We start from the raw sequence: 24693 nt of genomic DNA, 5'->3' as shown, positions 1-24693 counted from the left end.
ACCAACAGGAAATTGTGCCTGTGTGTATACCACGCATACACACGTATAAACATATATATGTACATGTATACACACAATTTTTTTACAAAGAAATTGGCTTACACACTTATTGGGGCTGGCTAAGTGTGTTCTAATTCATGGAGAAGGGAAGATCAAGAGAGAGATGACAATTCACAAACACAGACCAAAGTTGTAATCCACAATTATTTCTGTCTTTCAGAGAAGCCTCACCGCTGCACTTAGGGTTTCCCAGATGGATAGTGCCTCTTATATAAAATCAACTGATTAAGAACTTTAATTATATCAGCAAAATCCCTTCACAGTAACACCTAAGTTAGTATTGATTTAAAAACTGCAGCTCTTTGGGAGGCCAGGGCGGGTGGATCATGAGGTCAGGAGATCGAGACCATCCTGGCTAACACAGTGAAACCCCATCTCTACTAAAAATACAAAAAATTAGCAGGGCGTGGTGGCAGGCACCTGTAGTCCCAGCTACTAGGGAGGCTGAGGCAGGAGAATGGCGTGAACCCAGGAGGCGGAGTTTGCAGTGAGCCGAGATTGCACCACTGCACTCTAGCCTGGGTGACAGAGAGAGACTCTGTCTCATAAAAAAACAAAAACAAAACAACTGGAGACTTTAGCATAGCCAAGTTGACACACTAAAAAAGCCATAGCCCATGTTTTCTCGGATATTACACAAACAGCACAAAAAAACAAAGTAAAAAATTAGTTAAATTTGACTTCATTAAAATTAATAACTATTATACTTCAAATGACATCATCAAAAAATTAAAAGGCAACCTACAGAATGAGTGAAAAAATGTGCAAATCACATATCTCATAAGGAACTTATATCAGGAATATATAAAGAGCTCTTAAAACTTAAAAAACAAATAGCTCGGCCAGGCACGGTGGCTCACGCCTGTAATCCCAGCACTCTGGGAGACTGAGGCGGGTGGATCACGAGGTTAGGAGATCAAGACCATCCTGGCTAACACGGTGAAACCCCATCTCTAATAAAATACAAAAAATTAGCTGGGCGTGGAGGCGGGCACCTGTAGTCCCAGCTACTCGGGAGGCTGAGGCAGGAGAATGGCGTGAACCCGGGAGGTGGAGCTTGCAGTGAGCCGAGATGGCGCCACTGCACTCCAGTCTGGGTGACAGAGCGAGACTCTGTCTCAAAAAAAAAAAAAAAAAAAAAGCTCAATTTAAAACTAAATTAAAATAGGCATTTCTCCAGTGTTATTTTATGTGTCAATAGGCACATGAAGACATTCTCAACATCATTAGTCATGAGTGAAATGCAAATAAGAACCACGATGTGAAACCACCTCACATCCCACTAGGATGACTATAATAAAAATAAATAAATAACAGGTTTTAAAGAGGATATGGAGAAATTGAAACCCTCATACACTGCTGGTAGGAGTGTAAAATAGGACAACTACTTTGGAAAACAGTCTGGCAATTTCTCAAAAGGTTAAATATAGAATTTCTATAGGATCCAGAAATTCTACTCCTAGGTGTATATGCAGACTAATTGAAAACATATGTCCGTATAAAAGCCTGTATATGAATGTTCAGAGAAGCAATATTCATAATAGTAAAAACTGAAAACAAAAAAGTCCAACAGATAAGTAGATAAACAAAATGAGGTATATACATACAATGAAATATAAACAGCAATAAAAAAGGAACGTTGTACAATATGTGCTATGACATATATGAACCTTGCAAACATTATACTAAGTAAAAGAAGTCATTCATAAAAGGCCGCATGTTATATGACTCAATATATATAAAGTATCTAAAAAATATAGCAGGCAAATCTACAGGACAAAAAGCAGATTAGTGGTTGCTTAGAAAGGGAGAATGGGGAGTGATATCTAAAGAGTACTGGGTTTCTTTCTAAGGTGATAAAAATGCTCCAAAATTAGTTTTGGTGATGGTTGAACAATTCTGTGAGTATTCCAAAAACCATTAAATTGAACACCTTTAGTGGGTAAAATGTGTGGTATATGAATTATATCTCATTAAAGCTGTTCGTTATAAACAAACACACAAGCAAACAAAAGGCACCACCAATACCCTGGATTGGAAGCTGGGAAAGTTAGAAAAAGTAATCATTCACATGGAGTGAAATGCTAGAACTGCCACGTAAGATAGTGGAAGAAGGAACTCAAAGACTTGGGGAAGTAGTATGCTTGAGTGGACATACTACATACAGGGACAACCTCCGCTGACTTTATTCTGTGATAGAGCCTACAGGAATATCCTATTATCAAAGTGATACAGAATGCATTGGTAGAAAGGGCCCAATATCATGAGAACCCTACCCCTGATGGTATAAGGAACACTGCTAGTTTCTGTCATACTGTAGCAGTGCAATTATTAAAACCTTCACAGTGTGTGAACTTATGGAATACTGGTGCAAGGGAATAGACTGGTTAGTAAAATATTTTGAGAGGTTCTGGCAAACAATAATTATAAAAACTATAAAATAAGCAGAGACTTCTCTTGCAACTGCACTGTACTTTTCCCTCTGCCTACTCCTGCTTTCTGACTGTTCATTCCTTTACAGGTGTTGTACTCTTGTACTCAAAAGCACAGCCCAATAAAATGTCTTCACACAAATCTCCATCTTGGGAAACCTGAACAATACTGGGCCATTTGCTGAAATGAAAAGAGTACAACAGAAAAATAAAAATTAGTGGGAAGGGCTGGGCATGGTGGGTGGTGCCTGTAATCCCAGCACTTTGCAAGGCCAAGGCAGGAGGATCACCTAAGTCGAGGAGTTCAAGACCAGCCTGTGCAACATAGTGAGACCTCATCTCTTCATCTCTACAAAAAAATCAAATTAACTAGGCCTGGTGGCATGTGCCTCCTATAGTCCTAGCTACTTGGAAAGCTGAAGTAGAAGTATTGTTTGAGACCACGAGGTTGAGGCTGCAGTAAGTCAAGACTGTGCCACTGCACTCCAGCCTGGGTAACAGAGCGAGACTCTGCCCCCACTCCCAGCAGAAACAAAACAAAACAAAACAAAAAAAACGGTGGGCAGAAAATCAAGGAAAACCAAGATGGGGTGGGGGCTGGGGGAGATACTAAACCCACACACATAAACTCTCAGTAAAAAAAGAAATAGAGAAAATAACCTAGAGTGCTATATTACTCTTTCTTTCCATCTATTTGGCTGATTTTCTCAAGATCCTTTCTGGACTATAATCAAAGACTAATTTCTAAGATTTCTTTCTGTCCCCTAAGATATGTACGTGTTTTCATTGAACAAATAGCAAATTCTTCTTTCTTATTTTGTGAATAAGATAAATGAGACTAACAAGTCTGTGAGACTAGGAAAGGACTCTTGGGATAATTCAACCAAGAGTTTAATGATTTTTGAAAATCACAGTAATTTTGATATATGAAAATATGATTTTTCTCTTCTCTTTTAATTACAATTATTTTTTTAACCAACTCTGTCATGTCATCATTTTCTTTATCAAAGAGTCTATTTTCTGTGTGGTGATGCAGGGGTGGGGATAATTACTAGAATAAGAGAAAGTAAAGAGGTAGTTAGTAAAGGAATTGTCAAACTAACAACTGATGTTATAACTTATTTACCTGCCACATTCAAGGATTTCTGAAGCTTTCTGCTTCCTACCTTTTATTACAGTTTTGATATGAGATTTAAAAAATCATTTACTGTCTGGCACAGCAGTTCACGCCTGTAATCCCAGCACTTTAGGAGGCTGAGGTGGGCGGATCACCTGAGGTCAGGAGTTCAAGACCAGCCTGGCCAACATGGTAAAACTCATCTCTACTAAAAATACAAAATTAGCTGGGCATGGTAGTGGGTGCCTGTAATCCCAGCTACTTGTGGGGCTGAGGCAGGAGAATTGCTTGAACTCAGGAGGCGGAGGTTGCAATGAGCTGAGATCGTGCCACTGCACTCCAGCCTGGGCAACAGAGTGAGACTCTATCTCAAAAAAAAAAAAAAATTATCTTCTAAATATAGTATATTTTATTTTCTAGTTTAAATTTCCATCACTATTTTTCTAGATCTGATTAATTTAGTGAAAGGTCACAAATCTGAATGCCCAAAGGAACCACACCAGTAAAAGCTAAAAGCCAGATAATGGATAAGATTTTAAAAAGTGAAATGGGGATTGTGAACTGGGACATGAATTTTGTTTAAAGGGAGCAAACACTACCCAGTTCCTGCCAGATTGATATCCTGTGGGAAAGTGGGTATACTGCACCAGATCTTGCTCTGTCGCTCAGGTTGGAATACAATGGCAGGATCTCTGATCACTATAACCTCTGCCTCCCAGGTTCAAGCAATTCTTGTGCCTTAGCCTCCCAAGTAGCTGGGACTACAGGCATGCACCACAATGCCTGGCTAATTTTTGTGTGTGTGTGTATTTTTAGTAGAGATGAGCTTTCACCATGTTGGCCAGGCTGGTCTCAAACTCCTGACCTCAAGTGATCTGCCTGCCTCGGCCTCCTAAAGTGCTGAGATTACAGGCATGAGCCACCACACCCTGCCATTGCCCATTTTTATATGTTGACAATTAAAAAAAATTAAACAACAATTTGTGAGTGTGTTAGTCAGCTCAGACTTTCACAACAAAATTACTTAGGTATTTATTTCTCACAATCTGGAAATCTGAGATCATGGATTCTGGTGAGGGCTCTCTTCCTAGTTTGTAGACAGCCACCTTCTTGCTGTGTCCTCACATTGCAGAGAGACAGAGACAGCAAGTTCCCTGGTGCCTTTTATTATAAAGGCACTAATCCACCATGGGGGCTCCATCCTTATAACCTCATCTAAACCTAATTCCTCCCCAAGAATTTGATGGTGGAGGGTGGAGAAGGGGACACAATTCAGATGATAGCAGTGAGTCAAACAACAGCCTGCAAGTGCATGACCATCAAAATAGGTATTTACTAAATTACCATATTCATCATTTTTTAAATAATTACTGTTACATTATTATGCCTCTTCTTAAAATCTTTATTAGAAAAACTTGTGTGTCATCATACAACACTGACTCTGCAGAGGATGTTCTCTGGGTGACAAGATCTCCCTAGACACTAGGCCTGCTGTTTGGGCAGGTCCCCACATAGATGTTACAGTATGTACAGTTCTATACTGGCTCTTCCACAGCCATGATATTCCTAGCCTGAACGCTAAAGTCCCTGTGGTCTCTTTGCCTTGTATACTCATTTTTGTACACCATTTCCCCAACCTACAATGATGCAGTTAATTCTTTCTAACCTCAGGTCAAATGTCCCTTCCTCAAGTGAGAATTCTGTATCATCCAGACTTTGTCTCATCTTTCTGCCATATGTTTCCATAGCAACCCAAGATTTTCCTTTAAAGCTTCTACCACAGTTTTTAATTTTACATTTATTTGTGAATCTCCATCCCCCAACCAGACTGAAAACTTTGTGAAGCCAGAGCTCAGGTCTGCTTACATCACCATTATAACCCCAGTGCCTACTATTGGGCCGACCTTATACGGTGATTGATAAAATAAGTGTTGAATGAGTGAAAGTACCTTCCATAGAAATTATCCAAGAAAGGAGAGAGACAAGCACATGCTTCTACCCACCATTATTTTTATACAAAACATATATTATACTGATTTCATTAATCACTATAATATAAACATTATTTTAAGTTTGTATGATATATACAAAGACTGAAAGAACTAGAGTATGTATCAGTACCCCAGTTCATTGGTATCATTGTTTGCCTAACTAGATTTTACTTTTGCTATAAATAGAAAAATTATACTCTCCCTTAGGTATTCATTTCCTACCTTTGGCTTTTGAGTGATTTACCTTGCTCCTTAATCCAACCAACTCATCCAGAAGCATCAATGCTTACCATAAAATTTTGCCATTCTAGCTAGATTGACTTGCTAGGAGTTGATCTACTTTGGACACCACTGGTAGTTGAAAATCTCAGCTCATCAGTATACTGCAAACCTTGTTGAATCTTGCCTTATACCTGTGAGAGCCTCCTATCCCCACTCTTGTCAGCAATATATACAATCTGGAAAGAACCCCTACATTACATTTCATTAGGCTTCTCTCTTCCCCCTATGATGTTCTTTTCTCCTACTCCAGTGAGAGCTTTTGTCAGTTACACTCATCTCTCCTCAATAAGTCATTCCTCTCTTAATTTTCCCTTTCAGTTGAAAGAAAGTGTCTTCTCTTTCTAAATGTGGAATTGTTTTTTTTCCCTAAATTTCCTGCTTACATCTTAAAATAAACAAGCAAGTATACCTTAAAATGAAATATTAAAATAAAAGCTTGAAGAAGGATAAAGCTGCAGAATTAGTATTGTGAGGTTTATCTTTTAAAGATGAGCTTGGAAAATTTGCTTTGATTTATAAGTTAATTTGCCTCAAAGACATTGTCAAAATATTAAACAGTGAACAATTTTATAGGGGACCTATTTTATATACTATAGTCTTAAGTGCTAGTGGGTCCCTGAGCTCACAGAGTTTATTTACAGTGTAGTCAGAGAGAAAAAATGGTTTCCAAATAAAAATAAACTAAGTGTAGCCTCATATGCTGAAAATAAAATCATATAAAGAGTCAGAAAGTCTATGCTATTGGTCTTGGCTCTTTAGAAATTTAGGCAAATTACTTAATCCTTTGTCTTCCCACATAACAAAAATAGAGATTATATCCGCCCTGACTATCTCACAGAATAAAAAAGAGATAATTTACGTGAAATTGCTTTGAAATTTAAAATATGCATACTATGTAGGGTAAGGTATTAAGATAAATAGCAGTACAAGGTATCTTATCACCAAATGTTCATCACTGAAAGAGACAAGTGTTTAAAATTTATGGTCAGAGAAAGTGTCACAGAGGAGGTGGGAATTCTTGAAGTAGGTGGCATTTAGAGTGACAATAGCATGGCATCCAGGTAAGTATAGAAAGGTGAGTTAAAAACTTGCTGTATAAAGTACTCTCTTTCCACTAATATGTTATTACCCAGTAGGGCAGAATTGTGGATTGAGGAAGCAGAAATAAAAATCACAAAGGAGCATCCATATCAAATGCAGATAGTAAAGTCATAGGAGGTAGACATATGTGCATGCATACACACACACACACACACACACACCACAGAGAGAGAGAGAGAGAGAGAGAAGGAGAGAGAGAGAGAGATGAGTATAAACTTAAGTATAGGCAAAGAAGCAAAATGGGAAGAATCATCATCCATAATCTTACTATGCAGAATAAGCCTCTGGTAATTTTGTCTTACATCCTTCCAGACATTTTCCTTGTTTATTTAAAACACTTTCTCCATAATCGTTGATTTCTTGTACATATCTTGAGCATGTTGTGGTATCTGGTAGGCACACAGTAGACACTGAATAAGTGTTTACTGAACTGAATTGAAGCTTTCTGACTCATTTCTGTATAAAGTTTGGTAAAAGCTTTTGATTTTCCTCTCCTCAAAATTGAAGTTTAGAAAATGATTTGATTTTTTTAGGGTTTATTTTGCTAAACTAAAATCCATCAGAAGTAACATCAACTTTGCATTTTATCAATTCTCCTTCTGATTGTATTGATGCTGCGGTTGAAATCCAGTCACTAGTATTGACTTTGAATAACTATATAGTGTTCCATTCCAATTTCTCTAAGGCACAGGTTGCTTCATGATTGATCAAGGGGATTAGGTAGCTACAAGTCAATTCCTTGAGTGGGTAGAAACCTAATGGACATTTTCTTATTTTTCTTACTTCTAGTTAAACAAACACATAGTTTTTTTTTTTAATTTATAAAGTATAATAAAAAATTAAAATCATAATTATATGACCCAGAGATAACTACATTAACAGACATAAATGAAATAAAATACATTTTAGACTTGAAAAAGTAGGCATTGATACACACCGTGAGAGATGCTTTTCTTTCAAGGTAGGAGCAGTATAATTAGTTTGTTCAAAATCAAAGCATTAGGTTAAATTAATCTTTTATCAGACACTCAAATATATACATATGTACATACATACATACAAATACATGTGTGAATATTTATACATACATATAAATATACATGTATATATAAATACACATACAAGTATATATGTTTAGGGATCAAAAAAATGTGTGTGTATATATATTTTAAAACCACTTTCTTCAGTTTTTCCACAATAATATCAAACATAGGCTTCTGAAAAGTCCCTGGTCTTTACCTATTTGTTTGACAGGTTCATCTTTATTAGCCTTTATGTTAGAAAATAATCAGGAAACAAGTCCCTCAAAAAGGTAACAAATAAGAATGGCTTTTTCTTTCCACAGTGTTTGAATTTCCTGAAGTCACTTGTGAAAAATGCAAAGATTTTTTTCAGTTGAAATGTTCCTCTAATTTCAGGTATGATGAGGAGATAATGAAAACCAGGGTACTTTGGAGACTTTCTGAAATCTCACCATTCAGGCAGCTGCCTCTTTTTTCAGCCACAAAACTTACCACAAAACAAAATGCATTCCATTTCAGACAGGCCCCAGAATAATTAGGCATCACGAAAACCAATTAAGAATTCTACTTTCATTTTTATCCTTGGCCAGAATCAACCCCACGGAGGCCCAAGGCACAGTTCCATGTATATCCCACTTCACAAATCTTTTTTTATAATTAAAGAATATTAAAATGAGTATCAGGGACACCCTACAAGGCAGAAGAAATCACACATTTGTTTTAAAGTAGTTAGGAATATTTATGGAGTCAGTGATAGTCCCATTGCCATAGTTTCCTAATGAGAAGGTTTATAGGCTGAGTGTAGCATGTACACGTGTAAGAATACATGCAGATATAAAAGTGCAGAAAAACATACACATATACATATGCAGTTTAAATGCTGTTTCATTACAGGCTGACAGACTGGTCTCTTTTTCATGCAATGACTGCCTATTGTAGTCAATGTGAGCTTAATTTCCATAGCAATCTAATAACTAATATATCACCTCCTCATCCTTGAAAAGTCAGAGGTCAGTGGAAATCTTCCCAACTCACCACACTCGAAAGAAGCTCCAACCACCTAGGAAAGAAGATGATATTAAATACGATGGTAGCTTAGTGTCCTAATTGCACTGTGCTAAATGTTTAATAGACCTTATCTCTTATAATCCTCCCAACAATTCTTTGTGGTAGATAATATTATCATCATCTTTATTTTACAGATGGTGAGACTAGAGATCAGTCCATTTAAGTGGCATGGAGAAAGTGACAAAACTAGAAGTGGTGGAGCTAAGATTCAAACTTGAGAGCTCCCGAACCCAAGTCCTGAACTGCTACACAGATTGCCTCTACTAAAAAAAGACAAGTCTCTATTATGAACTACCCCTGAGCAACATAGATGGCCTCCACCTATATAAAATTGAAACATTTTTTAAAACTGAAAATAAAACTCTCTCTTCTCTTATGGAAAGTACCACATGCTGTTCACAACCAGTATATTTACTTTGTTGGCTAAATTCAGGACTTGGAGATATACAAATGAAGGATGCTGACTGACTACATCTTCAAATACTTTTGAATCAATGATTTTCAAACTCAAAACCCTGAGAGATATGGCTCAATATAAGCCTTTACTCTTTTTATCCATTAGCCAGCCTATATATTATTTTAATTATTTAATTATTTTAAATAAAAAATATTAAAATGAATATCAGGGGCATCCTATAAGACAGAAGAAATCATACATTTGTTTTAGCTAGGAATATTTATGGAGTGAGTGACAGTCCCACTACATATTAAAAGCTATGTTTTACAACTCCATTAATACAAAAACATTGTGTTGATGCTGTGGTTGAAATCCAGTAACTAGTATTTACTTTGAATAACTATATAGTGTTATTCTCTCTATATTATACACACACACACACACACACACACACACACATATATATACACACATATGTATGTGGAGAGAGAGAGAGAAAATCTTATAAAGTCAGGCACTCTTAATTTCCTGGGCTTCTTCAAGAAACAAACCAAGAACTTTGCTCTCAAGATTATAATCTAGTAGAGAAGACAAGAAGGTAGAAAGCAATGTTAATTCTTTATGATGAGATATGGTGTTAGATGTGAACAAAATAAGCCCAATATCTAGGAGATACTCCTAATCCTATCTTTTGGTGGAAAAGATTCTAGAATGTTGGAGGTCATTTTGAAAGCAAGACCTGAAGATAATGACAAGTTAACTAGTTAATGTGAAAATATAAGGACACTTAAAGAAAGCAGAGGTGATGGCTGCCACATAAAAATCAATTAGAAACAGCAACCATTCAACAAAAAGCTAGTAAAATATATAGCCAAAAAGAAATGTAGACAATAAACATATAAATGAAATGCTTATCCTGACTCATAATTTAAGAAATACAAAGCAAAACAGGGATATATTTCACTCTTCATGTCGGCAAAATATAATAGTTTGATGATAATGCCACCATGCTCATATATTTTGAGGGAGAATATGATGATTTCAGGGGTGCAAAAAGGCAATACTAATGAAAAGTATTAACTAAAATGAAGGTACTCTGCAGTCTCCTCCTAAGAAATTAGTGCTATAAATACCTGCATTTGAATATATGAATTGAGACATATATTCAAGATGTCTCTTAGTACATGTTTGTAATAGCTCAAGCTGAAAATAATGCCCACTCATATGATTCTGGTTAAATAAGCATTGGCAAATCTACTTCTTTTTATGGGCTGAATTGTGGAATTGTATCTCCCCATGTTCACCCACAATTCACATGTTGAGGCTGTAACCCACCAGTATCACAGAATATAACTCTATTTGGAGACAGAATCTTTAAAGAGGTGATTAAGTTAAAATGGGGTCTTTAGAGTGGACCCCAATCCAATATGACTGGACACAGACAACACAAACAGCAGGATGACCATGTAGGACACTGCAAGAATGTGGTGATCTGCAAGCCCAGGACAGAGTCCACAGAAGAAATCAAACCTGCCAACAAAAACTGGGATTATTAAAACAAATTAGAGGAAGGGCACCCATGGAGGTGGGTCTCAGAGCTTTGGGAAGGAGGCACTTCTTGGCTGATACTGGTCCTTCTGAGCTAGGATGGAAAGCCAATGGGTCTGAGTCTGAGACCTAGGTCCAACTTATCCATAAGGCAATGTAGGCACAGTGGCGAAGCCCAAAATACTTTTGGGAGCCCATGAGAATGTCGTGACTTGTTTTAAAATCAGAAGAAAAATGAACTTTTAAGTCAAAGAAATTATTTTGAGATGTAACACTTATATACTTGTTTTGTGTTAATGGAGTTGTAAAACATAGATTTTAATGTTTTTTGTGAAAGATGGAGCCCACAAAAGCATAAGTGCCAAAGGCCTGTGAAAGTCATAATGTGGCCCTGCACAGCCTTCTGAGGAGTGGCTTCCATGGTCAGTCCTCATGTCTCTGAGAGGATGCAAAGGAGTGCATTCTGGGTATTTCAATCAGCTGCTGCTGCTGAATTAACCGATACTTTCGGGAGAAAAAAAGTGATACTGCGATGATAGACAGGACAGACATCAAATAGGAATAAAGACAGAAGGAAATAGACAGAAAACAGAACATTCTCCATCCTCCAGCCTCTCATTCTTCTACTGCCCTTTACTGGCAGAGATTAATAAAGAGGAAAAGTGGTAGGCAGCACATGGGAAGGAAAACGTAGTTTACAGAGTTCTAGCTACCGCATCATAAGGAGTTTTAGAAGACTAGGTTTGAAACCAAGAAAAAATAACTTAATTACTGGCATATTCACATAATTGAGTAATACATAGCTGTTAGAAAATTAGATAATGCTGTGTGTTCATATAAATAATATTCAAAATATACCATGATGTATAGAAACAGAGCAGAATAATACACAGAAATAAAGATTGATAGATAGGTAGATAATTAATTAGATTGATAAATATTCCTATATCCCACCTTGGAAGGAACTCAACAAAACTTTAAATGACAGTTAAATATAGGGAGTTTGATTAGGCTGACAGACAGAAGCTTTCATTTTTACTTTATTCTTTTCTGCATTATGTGAAAATTTTTATTTTTCACATGTAGCTTTGTTCATTTGTTTTAATATCAACAGAAATTATTTGGATAGTTGGATTATATCCCTTTATTTGCTTTTAAAATTATCTGCATTAAAAATTAATAACTACTATTTAAATGCAATGAGGATAAAGTTCTAAAAAATATTTAGAAATCTTCCAAAGAGAGGCCTCTATTTGGTGTTCTCTGATTTCATCTCTCACCACTCTCTTTCTTGTATTCTGCTCCAACAAAATTGAACTCCTTTTAGTTCCTAAAATATGCCTCTATCTCCTCCCACCAATCCCTTTTTCAGCTAACCACAACTTATCCTCCAGCTTTCAACTTAACACCACTTTCTCAGAGATACCTTCCATGATTTCTGGTTTAGAAATCAGAAATCTGTCCACTATATGTTTTCAAAGTTCCCTTTGTCTACTACGTGTTTTCAAAGCTCTCTGACCTTTTCTGTAATAACACCATGAGACTTCTGCTTTACTATTTATTTAATAACAGCTTTCTCTAGTAGACTGTAAGCGCTATGATAGTAGGGGCTGTACCTCTCCATTCGCCTTGAAAATTGCCTGGCTCTCAGTAAATGATGTATTTCGGACACGGACAGATGGATGGATGAATGGATGGATGAATACATACCATTAAGTCAGTTATCACTTAGCTAAGAACCTATATGTAGTTATTTAAGGGTAAAGAAAAAAATGTTCCCAGAACTATGAGATAGTGTCAGCTTTAGGTTTAAACTATTTACAATTAATTAAATATAAATGAGGGTAACTGTCTTCAAATTAACTTAGGGAAAGGGAACGCTGTATAACGAAATGACTAGGGTATAAACATAGAGAGACATCATGAACGCAATGTAGATTTTTTTTGAACCTGTAAACTATCTGCGAGAAAAAATAATCTAAGTTAAAAAAAATGGGTGCCAAACATTTTAGAGGAAAATAAAATGAATGAATTTAAAAGAAGGTATATTAGTCTATTCTCAAATTGCTACAAAGAACTACCTGAGACCGGTTCATTTATAAAGAAAAGAGGTTTAATTGACTCATAATTCCACAGAATGTACAGGAAGCATGACTCGGGAGGCCTCAGGAAAATTTCAATCATGGCGGAATATTGGGGGAACCAGCCCCCAATATTTCAACGTAGGTTCTTTTCTATTTTCCCTAAGTGTCGGCCGGTCTGAGAAATAAAGAGAAAGAGGACAAAGAGAGAAATTTTACAGCTGGGACTCTGGGGGTGACATCACATATTCGTAGGTTCCGTGATGCCCCTTGAGCCACAAAACCAGCAAGTTTTTATTAGGGATTTCAAAAGGGGAGGGGGGTACGAACAGGGAGTAAGTCACAAAGATCACATGCTTCAAAGGGCAATAAAAGATCACAAGGGCAGAAGGGCAGAGCAAGATCACAAGGCCAGGGCAAAATTAGAATTACTGATGAGGTTCCATGTCCCGCTGGGCACACATTGTCTTGATAAACATCTTCACAGGAAACAGGGTTTGAGAGCAGACAGCTGGTCTGACTGGAATTCACCATGCTGGAATTTACCAATCCTGGTAAGCCTGAGGATACTGCAGGAGACCAGGGTGTATTTCATCCCTTATCTTCAACCTCATAATACAGACACTCCCAGAGCGGCTGTCCATAGGCCTGGCCTACCCCTGAGAATGCATTCCTTTCCCAGGGTTATTCCTTGCTGGGAAAAGAATTCAGTGATACTTCTCCTATTTGTTTTCTGCAAGAAGAAAAATATGACTCTGTTCTGCCCGGCTCTGCAGGCAGTCAGACCTTATGGTTATCTCTCTTGTTCCCTGAAAATTGCTGTTATCCTGTTCTTTTTCAGGGTGCCTAGATTTCATATTGTTCAAACACACATGTTTTACAAACAATTTGTACAGATAACACAATCATCACAGGGTCCTGAGGCGACATACATCCCCAGCTTACGAGGATGATGGGATTAAGAGATTAAAGACAGGCATAGGAAATTATAAGAGTATTGATTGGGGAAGTGATAAATGTCCATGAAATCTTCACAATTTATGTTCTGAGACTGCAGTAAAGACAGGCGTGAGAAATTATAAAAGTATTAATTTGGGGAATGAATAAATGTCCATGAGATTTTCACAATTTATGTTCTTCTGCTGCAGTTTCAGCCAGTCCCTCCATTCGGGGTCCCTGACTTCCCACAACAGTGGAAGACGGTGGGGAAGCAGGCACATTTTACATGGCCAGAACAGGAGGAAGAGGGTGAAGGGGGAAGTGCTACACTTTTCTTTTATTACTATTATTATTTTACTTTAGTTCTGGGATACATGTGCAGAACATGCAGGTTTGTTATGTGTGCCATGGTAGTTTGCTGCACCTATTGATCTGTCCTCTAAGTTCCCTCCCCTCACCCACTACCACCCAATAGGCCCTGGTGTGTGTTTTTCCCCTCCCTGTGTCCATGTGTTCTCATTGTTCAACTCCCAATTATGAGTGATAACATGAGGTGTTTTGTTTTCTGTTCCTGTGTTAGTTTGCTGAGGATGATGGCTTCCAGCTTCATCCATGTCCCTGCAAAGGACATAATCCCATTCCTTTTTATGGCTGCATAGTATTCCATGGTGTATATGTACCACATTTTTTTTTTTATCCAGTCTATCATTGATGGGCATTTGGGTTGGCTCCATGTCTTTGCTATTGTAAATAGTGCTATAATAAACATATGTGTGCATGTGTCTTTACTGTAGAATGACTTACATTCTTTTGGGTATGTACCCAGTAATGGAATTGCTGGGTCAGATGGTATTTCTTGTTCTAGATCTTTGAGGAAACGTCATACTGTCTTCTACAATGGTTGAACTAATTTACATTCCCAACAACAGTGTAAGAGCATTCCTATCACTCCACAACCCCGCCAGCATCTATCGTTTCTTAACTTTCTAATAATCACTATTCTGACTGGCATGAGATGGTATCTCATTGTGGTTTTGATTTGCATTTCTCTAATGATCAGTGATGTTGAGCTTATTTGCATATGTCTGTTGGCCGTGTAAATGTCTTCTTTTGAGAATTGTCTGTCCATGTCCTTTGCCCACTTTTTGATGGGGTTGTTTGTTTTTTCTTGTAAATTTGTTTAAGTTCTTTGCAGATTCTGGATATTAGACATTTGTCAGATGGGTAGATTGCAAAAATATCCTCCCATTCTGTAGGTTGCCTGTTCACTCTGATGATAATTTTTTTCTGTTGTGCAGAAGCTCTTTAGTCTCATTAGATCCCATTTGTCAATTTTGGCTTTTGTTGCTATTGCTTTTGGCATTTTCATCATGAAGTCCTTGCCCATGCCTATGGCCTGAATGGTATTGCTTAGGTTTTCTTCTAGCGTTTTTACGGTTTGGTTTTACTTTTAAGTCTTTAGTCCATCTTTAGTTAATTTTTGTATAAGGTGCAAGGAAGGAGTCCAGTTTCAGTTTTCTGCATATGGCTAGCCAGTTTTCCCAGCACCATTTATTGAACAGGAGATCCTTTCCCCATCACTTGTTTTTGTCAGGTTTTTCAAAGATCAGATGGTTGTAAATGTGTGGTGTTATTTCTGAGGCCTCTGTTCTGTTCCACTGGTCTATGTCTGTTTTGGTACCAGTACCATGCTGTTTCGGTTACTGTGTGCTACCCACTTTCTAACAACCAGATCTTCGGAGAGCTAGCTCACTATCACAAGAACATCAAGGGGAAAATCTGCAACCAGATCTTTCTAACAACCAGACTTGTGAGAGCTCACTCATGATCACAAGAACAGCAAGGAGGAAAATCTGCCCCCATGATTCAATCACCTCCCACTACATCCCTCCTCCAACATTGGAGATTATAATTCAACATGAGATTTGGGCAGGGACACAAATCCAAACCTTATCAGAAGGATATCTGCACTTGTCCAGCACTCTTCAAAGGAGAGCGTGTAGAGAGAAGACTTGTGTTCTGATCATACCTTATCAAGGAACAGAAATGGTTTATAAGCCTTTGCAACTTACATGAATTATCCTTTAATATAGCCACTTTTATTTTACTGTACTAAACAATATTTTGATTACTAAGTTTATTTCCTTCCCCAAACCCACAGCACCAGAAATAGTATGTCCTAACACAAATGCATAAGAATGATATAATGGACTTTGAGGATTCAGTTGGGGAAAGGTTGGGAGGGGGCTGCGGGATGAAAGACTACATATTGTGTACAGTGTATAATGCTCGGGTGATGGGTACACTAAAATTTTAGAAATCACCACTAAAGAACTTATCTATGTAGTCAAAAACCACCTGTATCTAAAAAACGATTGAAAAAAGAAGTCTTTGTTTATGCACATATTAGCATTGTCAATTAAAACTTACAAATCACAATAAATAAAACAATATGCTTAACATATTAAAAAAAGTCCTGAAAAGAGGACCTGGATTAATCATTAAAAAGCATATTTACTATTGTATTTTAATCAATAGCAACTGTAATGTATGCATCAATTTCTTATGATTTTAGATAGCATGAATCAGTTCCCAAAATTTGACCAACTCTAGGTATATTCACCAAATTTTGTTTCTGGCCTGTGAAACTTACACCCAAGTCCAAATCTTGCTTTCCAGTAAGCATAATCTTACCTGAAAGATGAACAAGCCTATCTCTCTGAGTTTGGTTAAGTAATCAAACACCTATTGAATATATTTTCCAGTTAGTATGCTGGGTACAGGAAGCAACACAGATTTTTTTAAAAGACATGGTTCTTTCCTTTGAGAAGTTTGCATTTCAATCTAGTTGAGAACACAGTAAAATAAACAGATTATTTTAATTTAATCTAATAGGTAATGAGAAAGAGGTATAACCCGAACTCTTAGAGTCCAGAGAAGAACCTAACCAGGAAGCTTAAGAAAGGCTCCCTAAAGAACAGAACAGCTGAGTTAACTCTAAGATGACCCATGTGTTGAAATTATTCCAAAAAGATTTTAAAGAAACTATAATAAGTGCACAATGTGGTAAAGAAAAACATGCTTGTAATGATCAAAAACATAAGATATCTCATCAAAGAGCTATAAAATATAAAAAATATAAATGAAAAATTTAGAGATGAAAACTATAATATCTGAAATTTTGAAATGCATAAACAGACTTAAGTATATATTGGAAATAATGAAGAGTTAACTTGAATGCACATTAGTAGATAACTGACCTGAAGAACAACAACAAAAAATTATTTTAATGAATAGAACCCAAGAATCTATGGGACAACTTCAAGGGCTTGACATAAAGGTCACTGGAATCTTAAAAAACAGAGAGAGAGAGAGAGAGAGAGAGAGAAAATGGAGTAGAAAAATAATAAAGCCCAAACTTTCCGACAGCTTGGACAAAGTGTTTCTGTGTGATATGTCACCCAAAAACTTTATTAGAAAAAGTAGATAAAAGTCTTATAGCACAGTGAGTGACATTAGGAAGAATGTAGCAGTGAGAGGAAAGCCTCATTGTCTCACTATGTTAATGGCCAAGGGCTTTTCCCCCTCAAAAAACTGTAGGGATATTCACATTTGTCTCTCACTTTTATGTTAATGAAAAATCTTGTATAGGAAGATAGTAGAGATAAGATAGCCAGAGACCTAAGTTTTATATTGCTTTAGCTGGTATGTTCATTTGTGCTGTAACAGAAATTCTATTTAGCTGTTTAAGCAGAAAATGTAGTTCTACCATTTCCTTTTTATTTTTTATATCACAAGATAATAACACGAGAGCTATTTTAAAAGACCAAAGATTTATTTTAAAATATCTTATTTATTGCACAAGATCAAGTTAGTTGTTTACAGAATAAAATGCTATGGAAGATAGTGGGTGAGAAAAAATAACGTTTTAACAAATGTCTAGTACGCACTATATATAGTATATTTGCTCATCTTTAATGATGAAAGAATTGAAATAAATGCAAACACTAAACCTATATTGAAAAAAGTCAAATTGTCAAAACTTTCACTAGTTCAGTAACTTCATTGTATTCATCAATTATTAAGTTGGAGGTTATTGAACTCCAACAAGGATTGTGTTACTATTTATATAATCTCAGATCAATATTTACTTCTTTTCATTGTCATTTAAAGATTTTTTATATTCACTCTCAAATATTCTTCATAAGATCACCATATGCTTTCAATTTGTCAAACTGTTACTCATATTTCAAAGAGAGACAAACTGAAGTATAATTAAGTCAAAGACATTGCCCCTAACCAAAAAGTAAATAGTAGATACACAAATAGCAAAGATGAATTAGAAGACAAATCTTAAAGTGATTAAATTCATCTTGGTGCAGTCTCATGCCTACAATCACAGCTACTTGGGAGGTTGAGGCAGAAGGATCACTGTAGCCCAGGAGTTCAAGGCCAGCCTGGGCGACATAGCAAAACCCTATCTCAAAAAAAAAAAAAGTTAAAAAGAAGTGATTGAATATAACCAGAATATTTATAGAGCTACGCAATGATAAACTAAAATTACTTTGTTAAAAATGTGGATTAAACATGGACTTTTGAAAAATAGGAGGAGAAATATTTTATATATTTAGTCAGAGGCATTTTATGACGCATTTTATTTACTAAACACACCTCATACTTTGGAGCTCACATAAGACAAAACACAAATTTTTGAATCCATATAACCATTTTTAAATTTTTATTTTATTTTTTATTTTATTTTATTTTTTTGAGATGGAGTCTCACTCTGCCGCACAGGCTGGAGTGCAGTGGCGCGATCTCGGCCCACTGCAAGCTGCAATCTGCCTCCTGGGTTCACGCCATTCTCCTGCCTTGGACTTGGGTGTAATTTTCACAGGCCAGAAACAAAATTTGGTGAACATACCTAGAGTTGGTCAAATTTTGGGAACTGATTCATGCTATCTAAAATCATAAGAAATCGATGCATACATTACAGCTGCTATTGATTAAAATACAATAGTAAATATGCTTTTTAATGATTAATCCAGGTCCTCTTTCCAGGACTTTTTTTTTGTATGTTAAGCATATTGTTTTATTTATTGTGATTTGTAAGTTTTAATTGACAATGTTATATGTGCATAAATGAAGACTTCTTTTTTCAATAGTTTTTTAGATACAGGTGGTTTTTAGATACAGGCTCCCGAGTAGCTGGGACTATAGGCGCCCACCACCACGCCCAGCTAATTTTTTGTATTTTTAGTAGAGACAGGGTTTCACCATGTTAGCCAGGATGGTTTCGATCTCCTGACCTTGTGATCCACCCGCCTCGGCCTCCTAAAGTGCTGGAATTACAGGTGTGAGCCACTGCGCCTGGTCCTTTCTTCAATTTTAATAGTGATTTAAGGTTGTATATAAACTTTGACCCATAAAATAATAACAGATTCACTTATTTAATGGCATTAACCATATTCAAAGAGGGTCTGTACAGCAATATAAAAGCTCTGGAAAATAACAACCTTAATGGTTACATTACCTTTTAAGATTTGGATGACTTTTCTGAAAGGGTACCCAAATTAGTTCTCAATTCTTTTAATAATTATCAATAAGTAAACAAACACTTAAAATCTGATGGAATTCTTACTCATATTTCACTATCCTCTTAAGATTTCAAGAGGCCTACTGATGCTCAGCAATGGTTTCAATAAAAGATAAGGAAAAGTAGAAATTTGATCATATCAGTCCATGTCCAATTAGCATCTAGAAATCACACAGTATTTTGAATAGGGAAAATTTAATATAAAGAATTATCAACAGAAGATCAGAGTAATAAAAAATTGGCTAGGCAGAGTTAAAGAGAAGTATAAGCATTAGAGGAATAGTAGGAAGAGGAGATGGCCACTACACTACAGCTGAGATAGAGTGCCCAAGGAAGAGTCAACCATGACACTTCTGCCCAACCAGACTAAGATTGAGACTTCCTTGGAAAGGGCATAGCTAGACCTCTCTTGAAGATGGATAAATGGCTGAGGAGCCCTGCTGGTGGAACCTGCTGAAAATCTGCCCTCTGCAGATTTTCCTCTGCAGGGGAATCTATCCTCAGGAAGGTACTGCCCCTCAGAACTTTCTGTGAAAGTCACATAAGAAATGCCAAGAGAGGTCATTCAAAGCGAGGTACCTCATCAGCAATACTCTGTCATGAAGGCACTGAAAGAGGTACTGGGGAAAGCTGCTGGCCACTGGTTCCTGTTGCAGGAACCAAGATCTGTAGGAGCAGTGCTTTGCATGGCATATATGCTGGAGAACCCAGAGAAACTGGTGGGCCGGACCCTAGCACTAGAGAAACTACACTCTGTAGGAGCCAAATGATGGATAAAGCTGCATGCTGCAGGAAGCTGATCTAAAGGAACAATAGAACCAAGAAGAAAAACACCCCTTTCTCCTCCAGTGTCCCCCCAGCCTTTTCAATAGGCAAGACTATCATTCTAGCTGGCAAAAGAGAAATATTTATAAAGTCTACTTCCATTATCACATAGCAGGCAAAGAAGGGTAGATTTGGGACACAGAGACAATAAATTGAAACCTGGTATATTTGTTTTCCTAACCTAATCAGATTTTACCCTGCTATGCTTTAACACCAAAACCAGGAATTATCATTATTATTATTATTATTTGAGATGGAGTCTCCCTCTGTCACCCAGGCTGGAGTGCAGTGGCATGATCTTGGCTCACTGCAACCTCCGCCTTCTGGGTTCAAGCAATTCTCCTGCCTCAGCTTCCCGAGTAGCTGGGATTACAGGCGTGCGCCACCATGCCCGGATAATTTTTTGTATTTTTAGTGCAGACGGGGTTTCACCAAGCTGGCCAGGCCGGTCTCGAACTCCTGACCTCATGATCTGCCCCCCTTGGCCTCCCAAAGTGCTAGGATTACAGGTGTGAGCCACCACACCTGGCCTGGAATTATTTTATAATCTGTGTAAAAATTAAATATATAGCCCGGGTGCAGTGGCTCATGCCTGTAATCCCAGCACTTTGGGAGGTCAAAGCAGGCGGATCACCTGAGGTCAGGAGTTCAAGACCAGCCTGGCCAGCATGGTGAAATCCCGTCTCTACTAAAAATACAAAAAAATAACCAGACATGGTGGTGTGTGCCTATAATCCCAGCTATTCAGGAGGCTGTGACAGGGGAATCACTTGAACCCAGGAGGCAGAGGTTGCAGTGAGCCGAGATCACGCCACTACACTCCAGCCTGGTCAACAGAGCAAGGCTCTGCCTCAAAGAAAAAAAAAAAAAAGAAATTCATGAAGTACTTTTTCTTTTTTCCAGAGATTTTCTTTCTCCTTTTTGCTTAGTTAGGACTTTGCCGATCAGTGTTCTTGCAGAAGGCTAAGCCACCTAGTGTGCATTGCCATGACAGAGTTCAGCCTCCATATTTGCACGGTTATAGGCCTTCCCATTAGGTTTATTTGCTGGCCTTGCTCCAGGCTTTGCCAAATATTGAGTGCTCGGTAACCACTAATTGTATCGTTCGTTATTAGGTACAAGGTATTTTCACATTGAAACAATACTATTATTTTTCCAAAAGTATGCTAGAGACACAGCTAATGTGACAAAGCTAGTAAGAGTAAGAGTTGAAATTCCAACCAGAGTTGTGTATTTAAAATTAATACATTTTGTAAGATCCTTGTTAGCTCTCAAATTAGTATGATACCTAATAAAGAAGTCAAAAAGTCAAAATATTTGCAAAATAGGGTATTTTAGAAAATGCAAAGTAAATTACAATTTCCTCTAAGTACTCAAGTACAGGAAGGTTAGCCCAAGGTTATGATCAACCTTTTTCCAATTTTGGTTTGGATAAAAAGCAAGAAAATTGGGACAAGAGTTTTAGCAGTGGTTTTAGCTACTCACGAGGAAGATGGATCTGATTTTCACTTCAGGTTGAATTCAGTAGTCTGACTGAAAATTTGAATTCACAGAAAGTGGTAAGTTACCATAACCTATTTTGGCTGATGTAGACCTATACACTGAAATAATTTGTGTGTGTGTATGTCACTTTTTTTTCAAGTGAATTGGCCTGATGAACAATATTAAGAGGTGCAATTTCATTTTATTGCTGTAATCATTTAAAATACAACGTTAGAGAAAGGACATGAAAATATCAGACAAAGGTGCTTTTAGGTTATTTTTCAGTAATATGTTAAAGAAACATTTATAAAGAAAGAAAATTAAATTGCAGTTTACCGGTGAATGGATAAATGTATTAACAATCTTGATAATTTAAATGACAAAAGAAAATAAATGTGAGTGTTGGTAATCATAATTAAAAGTATACTATATTTACTAAGCATTAGCATGACTAGCATGTCTACCATGTAGTAACTGATCTAATTCATCATCTCATTTTGACTTGATACTCAGGTTATAACATCTGTAAGTATTCACGCTAAGCAGAAGATGCACAGCCAGATTTGCAGAGTGATGTCATAGTTCACCCTTTATGGCCTTTCAGCCTTGTTCAATCAGCATTTATCCCTGGACCTCAAATCATCATCACATAAGGCTATATTCCATCAGTGCTCCCATAATCCCGGGGCAAGGGAGCCCCTGTTAAAACCAGAAACAAATGCTTCGTGTGTTTGAGCTAATGAGGTACCAACTTTTACCCTATGACAATTGACATTCATAATGTACCTATCTGACTGACCTGAGCACATTTTAGAGAAAACCAGGGTAAATTGGATTCTTAATAGCACATTTAACAGAAGTCAGTCAATAGAGGTTAACATAATTCTCAGTATGCAGTTTTAAATTGTAAACAGTTTTAGAGTGACCATTTCCATAACAGACGGGACTGATGTGCCACACAATGGGCTTTTGGCCTTCCTAGCAGATGGGCCTCCTTTGGTTTTGGTCCTGAAGACAGCATTAGTTGAAAGTGCATTCAGTTCAGAATAGAATGGCATTTTTTTTTTTTTTTTGTGGAAAAGCTGGCTTATTGTTTGATTCAGACAAAGAATCCTTTATCTGTTGAGTGACTTGTCATCTTATGTAGATGTAAGCTATGTAAAGAATGACTTTTCATTAAAGCAAGTTTAGCATATTTGCAATTGTCTTTGGTCAGATGGGAAAGTTTCTGGCTGAAATAGTGGAATTATATCCTGTGGTTTATGCAATCCACAAGTTGATTCTATGTGGGAAAGGAAAAATAAGAAGAAGAAAAGAGTTTTGTTTTTTGTTTTCTGTTGTTTTTTTTTTCCCCTTGGCTCCGCAGAATAACTGTGCCAAGCAGCAATTTTAGAACACATTGAGGAAAATCCACTACTTGTACAGGTGGCAAAATTCACCAAGTTATATAGGGACAAATTCCTGAATTTGGCTCACTCTACATTTTAAAAAATTATTATTTTCTTGCCAAGATTCTGCCATTTTCCTGTGGACTAAGAGGTATCAGTCCTCATTAAACTCTCCAATGCTGCTTCTGACATCTTTCCCTGAATCTATTGCTTGCAAATAAACTTTATAGTGTCCCTGCATGCTCCAAATCATCTTGTATACAGCATTCTTGTTGCTTCCTTTTTCACTGCCAACAAGATGGTGTCCTCTGCAGGCCAAGAACTTCTACAATTGAACAAATCAACTGGAGAAGGTCTGACAAATGGTGGCACAGCCCTGTGGACAAGAACTATTTTTCCCAAGCACAACCCTAACCATTGAGAATCCTTCAAAATTCTCAGTATTTCCTGTCCTATGTGTGCTCTTTCACCATTGGTATCTGATATGGTTTGGCTGTGTCCCCACTCAAATCTCATCTTGAATTGTAGTTCCCGTAATCCCCATGTGTCATGGGAGGGACCAGGTGGAGATAATCAAATCATGGGGGTGATTTCCCCCATCCTATTCTCATGATAGTGAGTTAGTTCTCATGAGATCTGATGGTTTTATAAGGGGCTTCCTCCTTTGCTGAGCACTTAGTTTTCTCTCTCTTGCTGCCATGTGAAGAAGGAAGTGTTTGCTTCCCCTTCTGCCATGATTGTAAGTTTCCTGAGGCCTCTCCAGCCATTTGGTGCTGTGAGTCAATTAAACCTCCTTCCTTAATAAATTACCCAGTCTCAGGTATATCTTTATTAGCAGTGTGAGAATGAACAAATACAGTATCACTGGAGAATTGGGGAAGCCATTAAGAAACCCATTCCAATTTGAATGAATGAAACCATTTTGCACTATTCTACCCTGCCAAATAGCCCCACTAAGTGCCATAGGAAGGTGGAAAGAGCTCAGCAGAGCAGTCTTGAAACATATATCTCCTAGAAGGGGCCAAAGACCCAGAGATAACCTCGTTTCTGCCCAGGGACCTCAAGCACCTCCATCCTCTCAAGCAGCTCAACCTACATCTCAAGCTGTAGGTAATGTGCTACATGCCTCCATCAGGAGCTACACATTTCACATTGACACAATTTTGAACATCAGAACACCAGAAGTCATGGGGCAGGGTAAAAAAAAATTACGGTAGAGAAATTATGATAGAGAAATATGGCCTGTCCTGGTGGGATTTCTCCATGATTTCTGTACTGCTACAGAACAACTAGAATATTTCACACTTTACATAATGAACTTTGTTTTCTTTTACATTTTCTATTTGATGTCATTTCAGTTCCCC

This window comes from Pan paniscus, chromosome 13 (genome assembly GCF_029289425.2).
Source record: "Pan paniscus chromosome 13, NHGRI_mPanPan1-v2.0_pri, whole genome shotgun sequence".
In the NCBI taxonomy this organism is placed as follows: Eukaryota; Metazoa; Chordata; class Mammalia; order Primates; family Hominidae; genus Pan; species Pan paniscus.
Note: the sequence above shows the minus strand (reverse complement) of the source record.